This window comes from Larimichthys crocea, chromosome XXIII (genome assembly GCF_000972845.2).
Source record: "Larimichthys crocea isolate SSNF chromosome XXIII, L_crocea_2.0, whole genome shotgun sequence".
NCBI lineage: Eukaryota > Metazoa > Chordata > Actinopteri > Sciaenidae > Larimichthys > Larimichthys crocea.
The window spans coordinates 1,787,625-1,805,248 of NC_040033.1; the positions used below are offsets into that span (position 1 = coordinate 1,787,625).

Here is a 17,624-nt window from a genome sequence, read left to right on the forward strand (position 1 = left end):
ATGCACAGTAACAGCACGCTGATGTTGGTCCATGCATGATAGCTGCTGGTTGTTCATTGTAATCAAACATGGATCTGCTTCTTCCAGCGTGTTTTTCTGCAGGGAAACAGTGCACGCATTGACTGACTCAACCTCTGACTTTGCAACTATTAATCAGGGATTATGCAAATGCACATGAACAAAGAACACACTGATGTTATTAAACTTGAACATGAAGCCCCGCCGGACTCTGCATCTCTGCTGCTTCTTCTTCTTCTTCCATCTTTTTGTTTTTGTCGGTCGTGTTTCTCTTTTTCTTTTTTTCCTTCTTTCCCTCCCCTCTCTCCTTTTTTTGTTTCCTCCTCTCCGTCGCGCTCTTGCTGGGGACTTGTGTGAATGGCAGCCAATGGGAGGGTTGAGTCCCCCCTCAGCCTCTCGCTCAGCCTCCCTGACATCCACCACAGCGAGAGAAGTGATGCAGCGCGACTGAGACGCGCAGTTGGAAGGTGGAACAACGGGGGGAAAAGCTGCAGTGAACGGATACACTTGACTCCCGACGCGCGCCTCCTTTTTTTTTATAAAAACCAAAAAAAAAACAACAACGAGCCTTGGTGGGAAAGAAAAGAAAAGAAATAAACTTCATTCTCAGGTGAGCTCTGCTCTAACTTGCTCTTATTTCGCCGCTTTGAACGGAGCGTTTGTGCCCCGTGACGAGCGGCGCCTGCCGGGTTATTCTGGGCTGCTCGCACGCTGCGATGCGTAATAGCTGCTGCCGCTTCTGCTGCTGATATATTCTGATAAAACACATCTGTGTCGATTGTAATTATCGGTGTTTAAATCCTGAAGTTGCAACTTAAAAGTAAAGCAATCGATTGCTCAACTTTTCCTTTATATTTCGTGTTCCGGAGCTTCTCTCTGTGTGTGTGTGTGTGTGTGTGTGTGCGTAATTCTCATTCATGGGTGGATGTTGGATCTAAACGTGCCCCGGCGCACAGAGGTCCTGCACCGCAGTACGCTGCACCGTGCGTTAAATGACGCGTGGATGCGCAGGCCACGTCTCCAAAACAAACAACACCTTCACCTCATTGTGTTCAACTTAAGGCCTTTGTCTGTATCTCGGGTTTTTTTCTTTTTTTGTTCCTCTCCTCTCCACCGCTGCAGCCAGTGGCAAATCCACGGGATGCGAATCGATGCAGGTGGGACAGCGTGCTCTGATAAAGGCGGATGACTTGTCAGTCTCGTGGTTTGCCCGCAGCCTCACTGTGATGTCCTGCTGCCTTTTTTGTTTGTTTGGAGATCAGCTGAGGCCCAGCTTTCTTTCTTGTTTTTCGTGTGTGTGTGTGTGTGTGTGTGTGTGTGTGTGTGTGGTGTCGGTGGAGAAGCTGCACCGCCTTTGAGTTGACTCAAGTTTTCTCAAACAACGTGTCCTCCAGCAGTTATTGACTACAAGATGATATCAGTGATGTGGCTGTGAATATTTAATGAGCCCTCTGAATAATGCAGGACGGGCTATAAAAGAATTAACTCGGCTGCTTGGCTCCAAAAAGAAAAGTCACATATTGACAGAGTGATGGGGGGAGTTGGATGGAGGAAGGGTGGAGGAGGAGGAGGAGGTGCGCTGTGACTGTGCAATCCTGAAAATGGAATTTTACTGCTTTGGAAAGTTTCTCCTGTCCTTCCTGTTGCTTGCAGATTGCTCCATGTTTAGTTGCCGCTGCTGGCTCGATGTAAGCCTGAGGTAATACGCCTGGAGGCGGCCAAGAAGTTGTTTTGAGGAAGCAGTGGTGGAGGTGGAGGTGGAGTTGTCAAACTACCCCGGGTGTATTCTGCAATAATCACTCCTCCGCACACTCGATGATAAATTACAGACGAGGACTCGGGTTGATCAGGAGGAGGAGATCGGGCGACCATCTGCGAAAGGAGCTTTTACATTTTTAACGAGTTGACTTCGTCTTTCTTTTGTTTTATCGGGGTGGTGGTGGTGGTGGGGGCAACAGCTTCCTGCTTGATTTCAGGAGGCAAAGAGCAGCAGCTCTGGTGAACGGAGGTTTTTGTGGTCCAGGTTTTTCACACGGCTTGGTTTTGAAGTTCAGAGATGAAAGGGACAGAGGAGAATCTGTGGCTGATCAAAGTCATACAGAAAACACGGCAGGTGCTGAATATTTAAAGCCTGTGCTCGGTGTGTGTGTAGTGTGTGTGTAGTGTGTGTGTGTGAGGGAGGGCAACATACAGCTACAGTATATGTGTTTGTGGGTCCGAGCTGTGTGTGTGTGTGTGTGTTGTATGAAGACATTCGAAGCAGTCGGCCTGTTGCAGAACTGATTTGACAAGCGAGCGGGAATAGACACATCAGAGCCATCTGCATCCTCCAACCCGGAGCTCCGATTACAGCAGACAGCCTCCTCTCGCTCCTTCCTCTTATATCTTCATGCAGCAGCTTAAAAAAAAAAAAAAAAAAAAAAAAAAAAAAAAAAAAGGCATGCAGCCTGTCCTCTCGAGCCGTGACGTCACGGGATGGCGGGTTTACCCGACAGCCAGGGCGACGATGACCGCTGACCCGAGCTGATTGCATTATCCCTGCTCCAGATGGGCGGCGTCACTTTTTGACGTTCCCTCGCTCATGATATTGAACGTTTCTGGTCCTCTTGTCGTCGGCGGCGGCATCTGGAGCTAATAAAATCACATCCCAGTGGCCTGCGCCGCTGAAGCACACTCTCCGATCCCCTATGGGAATGTCTGCGGCCTTCTTTCTCTGCACTGTGTGTGTGTGTGTGTGGACATTTGTTGAGCAGTGAGTGGCTTCGCATGCGTGCGTGTGCAGCTTCGTTTACGGATGTTTGGAGTGGGAAGCCTCCAGAGCACCGCTGGGCATTGTAGTTCACGAGATGCACCTTGATTGTTTGAGTGCATTAGTCACAGTCTGTGTGATGCGATAATAAATCCTGACGTTGTTTGTTCTGCGAGCGCGACCGGGATTCCTTCCTGAGATGTTCTCGTGCCAAATATTTATCAGGGGTTGCTCCTCTCAGAGCCAACTGGGCTCCTCTCCTCTCTCTTCTTCCAGGATAAAACCCGACGCTGCACAGGACAGACTTGTTCGTGAAGATTTCTCTCTCTCTTTCTCTTTTACTCTTTCTCTCCCCCGCTACCATGACACCGTCTTTCATTTCTCGAGGCTTCTCGTGACCATTAGAGCAGAATTTCCTTGCAGGCACAATGGCAACTTAATAACTGCTCCCTGCTAATGAGACAGATTCCCTTCAGAGACGCCTATTTACGGAGCAGTCTGAGCCGTAATTGCACAGAAACCGAAAAATACGGAATTTTTTCTTTTTCTTTTTCTTTTCACCTGCTCAGAAAGACAGCGGCACGTCCGTGACGTCTGGTTCCAGTTTATTGGCAGGAGCCGGCGTCACCTTTTCCCTCGGAAGGTCAACCCGAGAGCCCCAAATTGAATTTGCCACCACTAAAAAAAAGAAAGACAAGTGAATTAGACGGGACGCAGTTAAGCCGCGGAGAGGCTGCTTCTCCACGTCACTGTGGAGTCTAAATCCTCCACGAGGCCCGGGCCCGGGTCTGCTCGCTGTGTGTGCCGAGAAGATAAATACACATGGATCAGACAATTTACACCTCACTTAACAATGGCTAATTATCTCTCCCTGCTTTTGTGCAAGGTGAACACCAATTACACAAACACACATGCATCTGTTGTCAAAGGTGGAGAGTGTGCGTGCAGCACTGGGTGGAGCTGATGGTGTATACAGTGCATGCAGGACTTAAGAGAAGAGTCCAGCTTTATACAGTGTGGCACGCTCGGATGTGACTATGAAATCACTTAGATTCATGTCTTTGGGGTGGGAGACAGAGTAAATTGCTGCCAATGTTGAATAATGCAGTCTGCCAACAGCTTTTCTTTCTCTCTCCCTCAAACTGTGGCTCGGCTCCACAGCTTTTCTAATTATGAAGTGGCTGAGAGATAGCTTCACAACTCTGATACATACTGTGGTGGTGGAAACTGGACGAATAGCAATCTAACTGAATTACCAACAAAGCCTGACAGACTTACGGAGTTTAGCGAAACATATTTGCAAAAGTAACATCCACACCTACCTATCCAGTCACCGACTGTAGACGCAGACACCAATGCAAACAAACAAACACAGTACAAAGAGGGAAGGTGTACAGTTCTCCGCATGCTTCTCAGCACAATTTAACAAGATATATTAGTCACCCAGGAGGCAGCGGAAAGCCAGGCATCCTCAGTGTACGGCAGACTGCAGTCTGACAGTGGGAGATAGTGATTTACAACAAAGCCCCGTAGACCATGGCACAATTTCAGAGTTTGCCGAAATGACACTGGTAAAGCAGGGGCATGAAAGTATATCCAGCAGCCGCGTCTCATTTCTTACACCATTTGCCCCGGGAAGGGAAGGGGAGGGAGAGGAGGGGGGGCAAGATGACAAATCTACTATTGTAGCTACCACATGATGCCGAGTCGAGGATCGGAGTGTTTGTGGTGTCGCCTGAAACACGAGCAGAGAGAGGAAGGAAGGAAGGAAGGAAGGAAGGAAGGAAGGAAGGAAGGAAGCCACCTTGAAGGACACCAAACATTCATTCACTCTTAAATTTGAGGTGAAATCGATTTCTTGACCCTGGGGAGGGACGACAATAATCACGTGATGGTGGAAATCACAGATCCAGATCAGTATCAGAATCTAATCAACCACCTCCTTCGCTCCAGGCTCGATCTCTCCGCTGAAATTTCATGCAGATTTTGTTCATTTGTCAGACGCCCTGCCGGCTCGAGGATGAACCGTCAGGGGCCGAGACACGACTTCCTTCACAGAAGTATAAAATAAATAAAAACGAAGGATGAACGTCGTTCGTGATGGATTTTTTCTAATCAAGCGATGTTTGAATCATTAGCAGTGAGCACATGTAAATATGATCTTCTGGAGCTTATTTTGACTTTGGGGAGTCTCAAAACAAGTAATCAGATTACAGAAAAAGTTACATAATTGTCCAGAGTTACATCTTGCAAAACTTTGAGGCGCCGTGCGACGAGTCAAACTTCACTTCACTGCACTTTTACGAGCTTTAAACATTCCTAATGTGCTCTGCTGCTGTACATTGTTTTACAAAAAAACATCCTGGAGGTAATGTCTTGTATGGTGTGTATGCATGTGTGTGTGTGTGTGTTTCAGCCCTGCCTTGAGGTAGCTGGTGCAGCAGCAGCAGCAGCAGCAGGAGGAGGTGGAAGCAGTGTGAGTGAGTGCAGCAGACAGATCATGTCCGCAGGTCCTGCCTTTCCCCTCTAGTTGGATTCCTGTCTCTGCAAAGCCCAGAGGCTTAACTCTGGCTGCAGTAAGTGGACTGAGGAACGCTAAACACTGTCTGGGGGAAGGCTGCTGAACATGACAGCCAGTTAATAAGTGTATGGAAGACGAGCAAGTGTATGAAGGAGTGGAGGGTTGGAGGTGGTGGTGGTGGTGGGCTTCGTCTGTCATCGTTGACTTTTGAGACTTTTGTGACGGCTCAAAGAAGAAGGAGCGGGGGATGATTGGTCAGGACGGACGGAGGGAGGCAGGGTGGGGATGATATTGACTGTCGGATGACGAGAGGGTAATAGGAGATCAGAGAGTCCGACCACAGGACAAGGAGCATTAGAGCCTGACTGGGAGTACAATGAAGACAGAGAGGAGGAGTGAAGTGAATGGCGGATGAAAAAAAATAAAAAAGGCAGACTTTGGTTTGGTGAGAGGAGGCGATAATGATGCTTTACTTTACTCCTGCGAGGCAGCCGCAGTGCGAGCTGTCAGCTCCAGGCGACGCTGGCTGGTGGGACGCTGCTGGGATACCACTTGGTATGTTAACCCCCCAGACGCCACCGACAGTATGTGATAGATAGCGGGTGTGTAATTACATGTGTGTGTGTGTTTGTTTGCAAAGTGTGACAGGAGTCAGCAAGCCGGGCCTTTTTCCACATCCGAGGTGTGTGTGTGTGTGATTTTAACGTGTCGATTTTTCTTGGCAGCGGTGAAAGCAGCAGAGTGATGTGATTTTCCCCCCTCTAACAGCCTCCAGGAGTAATGATCCAGGTTATTGCAGATGACGTGCAACACCTCAACCCAGCGGGCACCGCCGCTGCAAAAACCTGTCCTTATAGGTTAGACTTCAGGGAGACTGTTGTCTTGGTGGCAACACACACACACACACACACACACATGATTCCTCCTGTCACCTTCAGATGGGCTCCTCCTCCCGTGGATAATGGTCTCCTGTCTATGTCGTGAATGATATCTGGACTCCATTGTGTGCCCGTTTCCTCTGCTGCACCATTGTCCCGCAGAATGCCTTTTCTTCGTGGAGGTACAATGTGCAGTCAAAGCCGGATTCTGAGGCGCTATAAACGAACAGGCAAACACGGCAGCAAAGGTCCTATTTACTTCCAATCCCCCAGAGTTGAAGAAGAGAGGTTTCCGCCATTGTTCTGCTACTTCTCAAAACATTAGGATGGTTCATTGTGAACAGGACGAATAGAAAGACCTCCCCATAAACTACCTGCCGTATCAAAGCCCAATGCGTGCCAGTACATTCCTCGGGGAAGGACACAATACGAGCCTTCTGCAGCAACACGGGACATGCAGTAATAACAGTGTTATTGTATCGTTCTGAATAATACTCAGGGCGTCTCTCCTCAGACAGTCGGTGTCCCCTTTGAGAAAAGGTCACTCTTTGAGAACCCCGCCCCCTCCGAACAGCTGCACACTGCGCCCTGACACGAATAACTGACAGACGGATGTGTGCGGGGTCTCGCAAGGCCTCCAATTACTGTTTGACGCCGCTGTCCATCAAAGACAAATGGGCCAGGACCTGCCAGAGGACCTTCAGGTTTGCCATCGGGCCTCGGAGTCCAAGTGCATGTGTGTGTGTGTGTGTGTGTGGGGGAGCTGCAAGCGCTCTGCAATAATTGAGTTTGATCTAATGAAGGTAATACCAAACTTGGGTTATTTTCTTTGCCCGAGGACAATGCCGAGAAGAGTTGGGGAAAGAAGAAGCCGGGGGAATTTCTTTGAAATGGAAAAATTGCATTAAACATTCCATTTGTATTAATTATATCGCGCCTCTTATTAACACTGGCGCGCTCAGCAGCAGCAGCAGAGGTAGCAGTGCTGCCCGTGGTATCGAGCTTAAAGCAACACTTCAAGCAATAATATTAGAGGCAGCCATCCGTGCCCGAGGCGCACCGAAAACTGCCCGTGATGTCACCGAATATATGAATATAGCTGTATTCTGAAGCATCGTGTCTAGACCTTTGGTCCTACGAGACATCAGTCACTCAAGTTACTCACCACTAGATTCAATTAATCATAGCCTTAATTCAATCCGATGGTCGGGCCTCCCAGCTGTGAGCCTCTAAGTGGGTTTTAAGAGAGAGCCGGAGAACTGCTGGTGTACGGTTCTCCGTGCAGGAGCACCGGCTGCCTGTCCGCCCGGGATTTAGTGACACTCCAGAGGTCAAGGGTTAGACTCAAACAGGCAGGAGGAGTGCTTACATGGGGTCAGGTGCACACTTGGACCAAGCAAGGAAAGCAAGCATGCACTTGGACACACACACACACACACACAGACACAGAATATACAATGTCAGAACTCGACCTACAGTAGCAGGAGTAGACACTCGTGAAATATAGTGCGGATCTGCTCAGTCTCATAAATAATGGACGTTGGTGAAGCATCTGTCAACTTTTCTGTCAACCCTGTTCCAGATGGGAGTCAGACAGGCCAGGCCGGAGCAGCGTGTTACATACACATAACAAACCTCCATCCGGCGTGCCTCATGCACCCGCCGCCCTGTTTACATCAGCGCGCTGACACCTGCGCTCACCTACACGCCTCAACCTATCTGCTGATTTATTGGGTTCTGCACCTCCAGCTTCCTCCACCGTTTCTTCTTGGACCTTCTAGACAAACACACACAAATCCAAATTTAATCATTGCAAGACGGAGTGCAACCTCCTCCCCTCGGTAAAATAAATAAAAGTCCTCGATCTGAATACACACATATTTTCCAAAAGCCCTCGGAGTAAACGCATCAGTAGCACCTCCGTACTTGGTGGCGGCGGAGACGGTAAACACACAAACACACACAAACACACACAGACACACAGACGCCTCCTCTGGCTTTGTTTGTTATATGGCACGGCTCGCTTTTAACATTAAACACTGTGAGTTCCTCCCCGCCGCCGCCGCCGCGCTCGCTTTAAGCTCCGTACCTCCTCGACATCTGGCTCTGGGAGAAAACCGGGTGTGCGTCGTTGTGTACGAGGCCAGAAAAAGAGCGAGTTTGTGCACCGGAACAAGTTTCCGGCAGGGGGCTTGTCTTGCTTCCCTTCCCCTCTCTGGTGGCTGCGTTGCAGGATGAGTGGGATAGGTGCTGCCGGGTGGCGGTTACTGTACGGCTGCTTTATGGACTAACGCGCTAACGTCTTCCCGGCCTTGTCGTAATAGAGGATTCAGCTCATAAAGCAGCATCATGATTTGCAATAAGCAGAGTTAGGGGAGAGTAATGAAGGTGTAAATCAACTGAGCCGCTCTTTTTTCCCCCTTCTTCTTCTTCTTCTTCTTTTAATCTGACATTGGCAGTCTCACCGCCTCTCTCTCCTTTCTCTTCAGTCCTCCTCCTCCACCACTCTTTCTCTCTTTCCCTTTGCAGTAATGGAAAGCCTGGCACGCTGTAATAAAGCAGAGCGAGCAGCAGTATTAGTAAACAGTCTCCACAATCATTCAGCCAAGTCCAACTCCTTTATTTTATGTGTGTGTGTGAGGTATTTCATACCCCCGTACTGTTGTGGGTTGTGGGCGTGGTGGGCTAATGAATGAGGATGGAATGAGGAGTATTTAATTCCAGGGGAGAGGGGACTGTTTGTTGGGCCTCCCTCATAAGAACGCCTTTGTTTTCAGTTTCTCACAGAAGGTTTCTCAACATAAAAGACCTTTTTTTTTTTCTCAATGGCGGCGTCGGGAATGTAGATGCAAATTCGCCTCGCATACAAGCTTTGCAAAGAGGAGAGCCGGACCACACAGCCATCGGACACCACTTTTATATTCCTTAAATAAAGACGTCATCAGCTGTAAGTCGGATTGGAAAGCAGTCATCAAAAGAGAGAAAGAAGGGGTCCAATACTCCCGAGTCTGGCGAGGAATCATGTTAAAATTTCCATTCCTCGCTCCAAATCGATCGTTTGGGTCCCCGCTCTCCAATATCCATGGTCACCTTTGCTATAAAGTAGGGTATTACTTCTTTAATGCAGTGGGGTTTCATTCTGTGACCAGTGAGGAGAGGAAGGAAAAGAAATGTATCTGGTGACCTCAAACACAAAGAAATGATGGCTGCGGATAATGAAAGAAAGTGGAATTTTCAATATATATATATATATATATATATATATATATATATATATATATATATATCGCCAGTTCATGAGCGAGATTAGTTGCCTGAAGTCCGCCCATGACATTGGGCTGAATTATTTTCCTCGTCTGCCTGTTTAACTCCAGGTAGCCTCCGTGGACACGTTAATGCAGTATTGATTGTTTATCTGTAATAACACCGTGCTGCTGGCGTGCCGGTGACAACACGGGGAGGGGGAGGGAGAGGTGAGACGGTGACGGCGGCGGCGGCGGTGGTGGAGGAGGGTTTAAGGGAGGAAGGGTGCAAAGGCACCGCCGATAGATAACACACCGCTACACCCTCGTTTGACTGGTGGCTGCCGATTTGATTGTGAATCTCGGGGTAAAACGAGGTGGCTGAACATATCCTATCTGGCAATAGTCCAGGTGTGAAATGGGAAATAGAAACTGGGGGTGAAAACGTCGCCGTGCAATGTGGCCGCCGCTCGATAACGCCGTCGCTCCTGTCTCCGAATAATTCAATCTCCCTACTCCTACGACCGTCACTGGTAACTCCGCAGTGCCAAACGCCGCCATCCGCCCACACTCTCTGCCCCTGGGCCCGGAGCCCATATGGCCAGCTACAGTGTCTCTCCGTGACCTATGGCCGGGCCTGTTGTTCAGCCAACCCCCCCGAGGAGCTTGGTAATTACAAATAAGCTGGAAGTCACACCAGCCACGAGAAAAGGTGAGTGTGATTAAAGATGTGTGTACAGCAAAGTTCAAGGGGGGGTGCTCCGACGGCGTGCCAGCATATTGAATCGTGTGTCTTGGCAGTGCCTGGGAATCAAATGCTAACTCGGATCAATCAGGATTTCTTTGTTCATTAGAGTTGTCCGTTCCCAGGAGTGGCAATAAAAAACAACCCATCACAGCGCTCATTTCAGTGATGAGGCCTGCCGTCCCTCAGGGGATAACTACCCGAGGTAAATAAACATGAGTCATGGTTAAGGTCAGAGGAGATCACGGCCGTCTGTTGTTCATCTCAGAGGATGCATGAATCCTTTTTGACGTGATTGGATTGAGAGCAGCGTGGAAAGACCCTTATTTCAGCAGCAGCGCTGCCGGATCTATTCAGAACGAAGGCTGACAAATGAAAAGCCGACAAAGAAATGTGTCCATGCAACCCATTTCAAAGCAGAAACTGTATGAACACAGTTCACGTTCTTCATCCCGAGCCCGGTGCTGATGGCTTCCCTAACACTCCAGCGCCTCGCTGCTTTTGGTTGCGTTGCAGAATTTCGTCCAAATTTCGACCAAGCATCAGTGGACGACTCCGACTTTTGTGCACGTGTGACTCCTCCGCCATTAATAATGTAAAAACAGGTGTTCCTAACTGCCGCGGTGTTATTTTACGGTGGGCTTCCAGGAAAGGTCGTTACTCTTAGTCGAGGTGGGGGAACCCATTTTCCTCCGCTCGGCCTTTTTATTAGGGTCATATTTTTAGGTGTTGTGATGTCTTTGTTTTTGTTTTGTCCATGTATTATTTAGTGTTTTGTGACAATCGTGTTTGTGGCTGTCTCGCTGTTGACCCGCTGTTACAGTCGATATACGCCTGAATGGAAATGTGCTTCCACGTCGCTCCCCTCCTCGTGTAATTGGCACAACGGGGGAGGCCGGAGACAAACGTGGGAACACAACTCCTTCAGTGATTTTCAATTCACCGCACCGAGTTTGACCTTTATGCGGCGCAATCAATGCGTTTGCTCTCGGAGACGCACTATTCATTTAAAAGCGAAAGGCTGTGGCGCGATCTGATATTCAGGCAGGGCGATATTATTAAGAGGTAAACAGCATTATTGACGTAGAAATAACAGCTTTTAATTAACAGCTTTAATGTGAGTATTATCCCCACATTGATGCAGCTCTGGCCTTTTTGCTCCAGACTGTGCCGGGGCTAAATATACAGAGAACAGACAGTCTTGCGCTTGACTGCACACGTCACACATAAACACTTGGGAAGCAAACACTTGATTTGCATAGAGACGGAGGCTCCCAAAACCACCAGTGTATTCCCACAAAGGCCACACTGGGCAAAGCAGGAAGCCGGCAGACCCCTTCCCTCCCCCTCTCCTCGACCATCTTCGTCCATTGTCCGTCCCTCAGATGAGGAGCAGTGTTTGGACCACACGGCTGGTCATGGCTGGTGTCAGAACGTGCTCCGGTGAACAGAAAAGGAAAGCAAAGGGTGTCTCATCTGCCGCTCGACGTGTCACAGGATGAATGCCATTAAGCTATTATGTCTTTTGTTCCTCATGTGCAGGGACGTCTCGCGCCCATTTGTTCTGCCGTCGAGCCGGGGATGACCACATCTGTTTGCCACCACGGTGCCGGGCGTTATTAATCTTCGCGAGAGGACGTTTAGCAAAATCAAACCTCCATTTATTAGCCTCCAGTGCAGGATTGGAGAACTGGCGAGAGGAGATAATGTCTTTAAGCTCCCATTTGGTCTATTCATTCTGAGAATCAGAAACCCCGTTCGCTGGGAAAAAAAAGTGAGAGACTCTGTTGTTTACGATGACACAGTTATATTTCAGAGCGCTGGAGTTGCAGTGACTTCATGCACCCCTTTGAAAGAAGGTCCTCAACTGCCATGTCGCTCGTCTGTAAACACTGGTTCAAGTTCATAGAAGCCCATCTTTGTTTCTTGTCAAAGTGACAACGGGGGAGAAAGAGAAAAAAAGGGGGAGTGAGCTGAAAGAAAGTGTGAGACAGAGACAGAGAGAGAGATGGCAACCCACAATTTAGTCCAGACTTGTGGAGACATAAAAATCAAGTGCACTGGAGGAAGGGTTACTTCGGGAAGCCCCTCTGTGGGTTTTAAACTGGGCCACTACTTCCCGACGACGGTTTGTGAACGCTTCGGACTGAGTGATGCGAGCTCTGCTGAACGATGGCACGGGTGGAAATAACTAGAAAACAGGGGAAAAATAAGAGGGGGCTCTCATTGACTTGGCCCAGATTGTATGATTTATATGGGTTATTTGGTATGCATTTGGGCAGCGAGGCAAGGTAATGTGTTTGCAGTGAGCTCTGGAGCGGTGCACTGGGATGAATGCTGTGGGGCACACCCCCCTGCCTCTGACAGGGGGGGTAGCATGAGCTAATTTGTTTGGATTACTGTCATTCAGTCAAAGGCACAGTCTCGCATCGCTGTCACGTATGATCAGGATATTGATCAACCACCTGGTCCACGATTTAGAGGGTTTCCTACCGAACCCTTATGTTGCCTGGAGTTTACTCCTCAGACGCATCCGTAGTTTGCAGACAAACATCCAATAAATTGTCGAGCATTCGTCGAAACGGTGGCGGCACATCTCGGAGCGAAACTTAATGTGCTATTTAGAAGCAGAAAGGACTGTTAACTAAATCTCGGCGTCGCAGGTTGAATCCTAATTCCGACTGGAGGACTCGGTCAGCTTTGCATCCCAATTTGACTTTGGGTTGGGAGGATTTTATTCGCCAGCTTTCCATGATGATGATTTTTGCCCTCTTCAATCATTTTTTTGTTTTGTTTGTTTCCTTTGTGGTAATATCCAACCCACCATCTGTCTGAAATCTCCTCTTTAGTGATCAATTTCCTTGCCTTAATCTGAGGCATGTATGTCAGGTTGGAGTGGGGTGAAGTTATTTTCAAGACAATGCGACAGTGTGTCTAGACAGTGTTTCTCAGCTAAACAAAAGATCAATATATATTGACAGGCTTCTGAGGAGTTTTTTTTCCAATCTGTATCCATTTCTTACTGCAAGGACAGTACAGACACGAGGCTTGTTTTTATATATTTGGAGAGCAAGAGTTCATACCAGCTACCTGTTTTGTTTTTTCTGATAATTTGCCAGTGGGAACTCGGTTGTGAACCACTAACCCACATGGGCAATAAGACAAATGAGCGAGCCCCAGATTTGGGTCGTACACACGGTTTCCCGACTCACACGTTGGGATTTAGCTGTAAAAATTTCTCCGGGGCGAGGAGCCGTAACATGGGTCGTGAATGAAGTCCGAGATGAGACGAGGAGGATGGAAGAGAGGAAGACGAGTAAGAGATGGTGCAACAACCTGCTGCCTGACACCTCGGCACATTAGCAGCCTTTAAGGGCCTCCTCTGTGGATTGCAACATGACCACGTTACCTGTGGCACCAGTGCCCAAACCTCCTCGTCTACCAAACCCCCCTCCTCCTCCTCCTCACTTTTGCATCGCCTTTCCTCTCCCCACCACCACCACCATCCTCTCTCTTCTCCCTCGCTCGACGCCCTGGCTGACATTCTCCTCTCTCACTTTTAATTGCACCCCCGGGGCTCTTTCTGGGTTGCTGTGGAAGTCTTCGGCTCAACGGGCGCGATAGGGTGCTTTGCCGTGTCGCTCATATCCCTCGTTAGGGAGGGAGAGAAAGCAGGAAGGGAGAATGTCGGGAGAGGTGGAAGAAGCTAAGAAGGAGAGAGAGAAGAGGAGTGGGCCTCCTCTAAGAGGTCACTCCTAAGTCTAGATTAGGCTAAAATGCCACTCAGGCACTAGAAAGGCCATTAGCTGGCCAGATCCAATATGTATCGACGGATGCATTTGTGTGACTCTGCGTCCCGTGTCTCTATCCTCGTGCTCCAGCGTTTGATCAGACCGATAGATACATTTAATAGCTAATTGTTCTGATTCAAAATGTTATCCCAGGCAATTCTTTGAGCGTGGAATCACGGGGGCATTCGGAAAAAAAAATTGGCAGCAGACGCATTAATCTTGCTTACCCCAGCACCCGACACAATGCAACCAGTCTCGTTGCTCTATGGCGACTCCACACAATCTGTGACAGGCAATTTAAAGCAATTTACTTTTTTTTTTTTCATTTTTTCATCAAGCTTTTTTTTTTTTTTTAACGCAATTAAATGGCACATGATATGAAGCGAAGACGAGGCAGCCGAGAGAGAGAGAGAGAGTGTGTACGGAGGGAGAAAATAAAGGCAGCCTTGTGCTTGTTGTAAACACTGCCTCTTAACTGGGAGAATATAATTATGGTGTCATGTTCTATTACACACCTTCATTATGACGACAGTGCTCCCAGAGAAAGCGAACAGGGAAAGATGAGACCTGTGGCTCTTTAAAAATAAATAAATAAATCACCTACAGCGCCTGGTGTTCAAGGAAAAGATGGCTGTAAACAAGAACAAGACTCTTCTTTTCTTTGGCTCTTCCTCTGTTGTAGTGGTATCGATCCGATACCATGTAAATTTGGGCCAGTATCGCCGATACCGATACTTTTCAATAAATAAGGTGGATGCGTCTTTGAGTTGCTAAATCTCAGTCAATCAAATCCGTGCTCGATTACTCAACGTCTTTGCATCTTAACGGGTATCGTATAGATCTCCTATGGATGGATTCGTGTGGAAACAAGGCCTGAAATGAGAATTATGTTTGTTATTGTTATTTTAAAGTACAGCCTGTAGGAGTTAGTGATATCTAGTGGTAAAGTTGAAGACTTCTCCCTCCTATAGGGGCCGTGAAATGGTCCCATCTAGAGTCTGTTTGTTTGTTGTTGATTGTAGCAGCTTCAGCAGATTGCTAAAGTAATAAAAACATAATGATTCTTATGTTCAGGTTAACATACACACATTAAAACATAGTTATTGTTATAATATTCCATTTCTGCCAGTAGATCCAGTTAAAAGTTACACACTGGACCTTTAATTTGATTTATTATAGTATAAAATGTCAGAAAAATACCCACCAGAACATGAATTATAGTATAAAATGTCAGAAAAATACCCACCAGAACATGAGAACATTTTCAAATAGATTGTTTTGTTTGACGAACTCCCAAAACATAGAAATATTAAACATGAACCCCCTTAAATATACATCAAAACGCTGCATCCAGAAGATGTTCCTGCGTTTTTGCTTGACCTGGCTGTTTCCTCTTTGCCAAAACTGCAAACAAGGGTGGAACTTAAAGTAAAGAATCGATCTCACCAGGCTAGTATCGATCCGATACCAACTTGGTATCGATGCCATCGATATGTGGATCGATCCGCCCACCATACTCTGTTGGCTCTTTATACAATCTTTGGAAACATTTGGGTTTATTATGACACGGCTTTGTAGTTTTGGCAATCAATTGCACAAAGAAACAGGGTTCGCCCGCGACTGCCCAAGACGCGGGAGAAGGAAAGAAGTTTTCCTTCCCGGGCGTAGCCTTAGGTCTTGGGTCGGCAAGGTGAAGTGTCGATGATCATTGTGTCCAACCACTCACGTTGGTTCTTCCAATTACGCAAGAGGCTGTGCTTTAAAGTCATTATTGGCTCAACAGTGATGCGGGCATGACTTGCCGAGTGATCCACCACTAAGAGTTTCAGTTTTTGAAGCCGTGGTTCGGAGACAGGTTTCTCATTTCCATTGGGGTTGGTGACGAGGTGCTCAAGTTAATTGCTGAGATCTGGAAACACTTGAAATGAGGTCTGACGGGGCAACAATCAAACGGTTTAGACCTTTAAACTGTGACCGATCTTCATCACAGATTCTCATCAGTATCTGAGTAATTAACTTGGATCTAGAAGAAGCAAAGTTGTAAGAAGATTCAGGCATTTCGGGGTAGCCACTGGGCTACATGTGGCAGCATAGCAATCTTAACCCGCTGTGACATTTTTTTGACATAGCAAAATAAAACCGTAGCTGACTTACTCCTGCTCGTGGTCTCTTGTCAAGAGAATTATCAGGGCAGAGAGCTGTACAATATGGTTTGACAAATGTGGTCAAGGGGCGAGCGCTCCTTAGGGACCGCCGAGCCCTCCATACAGTGAAAGCATTAGCTTTCCACAGTGACATTATGAAGAAATCTATTGAAAAGGCCGGCTTCCCAGTGCTGGGGGACTCAAGGTAGAAAGCTTCATGAGTCGACCCAAGAGACCGACTGGTATTTCCAACTACGTCGAAGCCTACAGCAAATCAATAGCTCGAAGTCCCACATGCTCCTCACCAGCGTCAATTAAGTAAATTCATAAAGTCGAGTGCACTGGGAGTTGGGGGAGGGAAATAAAATGGGAAAATACTAGAGCAAGCAGAGGAGGAACAAAATCTAGTCATCTAGCAAATTTGGATAGAAAACAGCACGTCGGCCGTGAGAGAAAGTCGAGAGTGGTGGTCTGAGACTATTTCTCTACGGGCGTTATTAAGAAGGCTGACAGTCCATCTCACTTTCTCACTTTCACCTGCCTCCATCAGCACACGCACTGTTGACCCGGGAGTCTTTTTTTTTTTTTTTATCCTCCTCCCTTTGCTCCTGCTGAGCCAGGCAGAGGACACATGCAAAGTGACTGGCTTTCAGCGGGGGGAAAAAAAAAAAAAGCCTGGCCGATAATGCATATCAGCTGAGGCCTGTGCAAGCAAAGTAGGTAGAGGCAAGGAGGGTGGGGAGAGAGGGGATGGGGATGTGAGGGCATAAAGGGGGAGGATGGATGTGAGCTGAAGGGTGGGGAAGTGCTATAAACTGCAACGCATGAGGGAAAAGAGAAAGAGGGGACCTAACCCCGAAGCTTCAACCGCTCGCAATTTGCCTCATAAGGGGAAAGCAGGGCATGCCTTAGCTGCCTCCGGAAGACAGGTAGCGTAATGGATGGGCCGGTCTCCGAGCCTGACTGCTGACGCTGCTCTGACAGGACGTTTCTACCTCTCCTTCACTCCCTCTCTCTCTCTCTCTCTCTTTCTCTATCTATCCCCCGTTTGCCCGTTAGTGTTGTCAGGGTAACTGCATCTGATATCAAAAACTTTTTGGAAAAAAATCCACTTCACAGTCAAATCTAGAGTAAACATGTTTCTGTTTAAAGAAGAGCAGCAGCAGCAGCAGCTCATGAAAGGCAGTTTGACATTGTCCGGTCAAAGTCAAAGCAGCATGCAGACTCGACGGTGAACTGTAAAAGAGGAGATAGTTGTGTAACTAAAGCGGCGCTTGCTTTTGTTGCAAGGTTACCTGTGCTCGGTTCAGAACGTGCACGGTTAGTCGATGAGTTTATATTTGATGATGCAAAACTAAACGTGGCGGACTCGAATGTGGAAAGAGGCGCCGCGCCGTCTGTAGATACGAAAGGCTCCTTCTAAGGCAATGAAACCATATTATGATTATACACAGTTACTGTATTCAGTAATCTTACACACTAAGACCTTTAACTGTCAAAAACAGCTTCTCAAAATCAAGAAATGCTGGTTTGCTC

The 17,624-nt window shown here is 47.8% G+C and overlaps 1 protein-coding gene across 1 annotated transcript in view; it reads left to right on the plus strand.

Moving 5' to 3' along the window:
- The first annotated feature begins 319 nt into the window (after nt 1-319).
- Nucleotides 320-17,624, plus strand: part of LOC104931874 (cadherin-6) — a 60,667-nt gene continuing 43,362 nt past the window's right edge. Inside the window, exon 1 of the mRNA XM_010746981.3 lies at nt 320-628. The gene's annotated coding sequence lies outside the window, so the exon portion shown is untranslated. The remainder of the gene's footprint in view (nt 629-17,624) is intronic.